The following is a 1,518-nucleotide window of genomic DNA, read 5'->3' as shown; positions in this document are numbered from 1 at the left end:
TCTGTAAAGAACTTCCCTTGTTGCGCTGCTTCGATATACTGCTTAAGCTTCCTGACTGGTATGTCCATTTGATCGTTCGTCCAAATGCACTTCCCTGTTACAGGGTCCAAGGTTCTGCCAGCCCCGAAGAACCAAGTCCGGCAACGGTCTGTCCAACTAATTGTCTCTGGTTCGATCCCTTTATGAACCAGATCATTCTCAGTCTTGGCCCACTTAGGCCGGGCTACGAGGTAGCCACTTGACCCCGTGCGATGGTGAAGCATCTTCTTCGCAGCATTTTGCTTGTTTGTCGCTGACATCTTCTTACTCTTTTCCGATGTCTTGTGGGCCACAAATGCGGGCCAGTGATCTCTGATCTTCTCATATCTGCCCTTGAATTCTGGTGTCTCATTATTTTCGACAAACTTATTCAGCTCTTTCTTCCACCTCTTAAGAGAAAAAGACTTGATTAATTTCTCTTTAATTGGGTTCTCTGGATTATCCTCTGGCGGTAGGGTGAAATTTGACTTCAGCTCAGTCCAAAGATCATTTTTCTGCATATCATTGACATAAGACACCTCAGGGTCTTCTGTAGCCGGCTTAAACCATTGCTGGATGCTTATCGGGATCTTGTCCCTAACCAGAACCCCGCACTGAGCAACAAATGCGCTCTTTGTCCGGAGGGGTTCAATCGGTTGGCCGTCGAGCGCGATTGCTATGATCTCAAACTTTTCATCCGAGCTCAACTTTTTCTTCGGGCCTCGTCTCTTTACCGAAGTTGAGTTGTGCTCGATCCGGAGGGCTAGAAAAAAGAACAAAGACTTAATTAATATGTGTACATACCAAAACAATGAATGCATCAATCAGCTAGTCAGCATAGGCTTACCTAATATATATACCTGGCCGGACTCGCTTCGGTCACCGGAGCCGTCATCGCGGTCTCCTTCTTGCACCGGCATTGGGTCACCGGAGCCGTCTGAAGGAAATATGCCCTAGAGGCAATAATAAAGTTATTATTTATTTCCTTATATCATGATAAAAAGTTTATTATTCATGCTAGAATTGTATTAACCGGAAACATAATACATGTGTGAATACATAGACAAACAGAGTGTCACTAGTATGCCTCTACTTGACTAGCTCGTTAATCAAAGATGGTTATGTTTCCTAACCATGGACAAAGAGTTGTCATTTGATTAACGGGATCACATCATTAGTTGAATGATCTGATTGACATGACCCATTCCATTAGCTTAGCACCCGATCGTTTAGTATGTTGCTATTGCTTTCTTCATGATTTATACATGTTCCTATGACTATGAGATTATGTAACTCCCGTGTGCCGGAGGAACACTTTGTGTGCTACCAAACGTCACAACGTAACTGGGTGATTATAAAGGTGCTCTACAGGTGTCTCCAAAGGTACATGTTGGGTTGACGTATTTCGAGATTAGGATTTGTCACTCCGATCGTCGGAGAGGTATCTCTGGGCCCTCTTGGTAATGCACATCACTTAAGCCTTGCAAGCATTGCAACTAA

This window comes from Triticum dicoccoides, chromosome 7A (genome assembly GCF_002162155.2).
Source record: "Triticum dicoccoides isolate Atlit2015 ecotype Zavitan chromosome 7A, WEW_v2.0, whole genome shotgun sequence".
NCBI lineage: Eukaryota > Viridiplantae > Streptophyta > Magnoliopsida > Poales > Poaceae > Triticum > Triticum dicoccoides.
The sequence above is the reverse complement of the archived record's forward strand: the minus strand, read 5'-3'. Positions refer to the sequence as shown.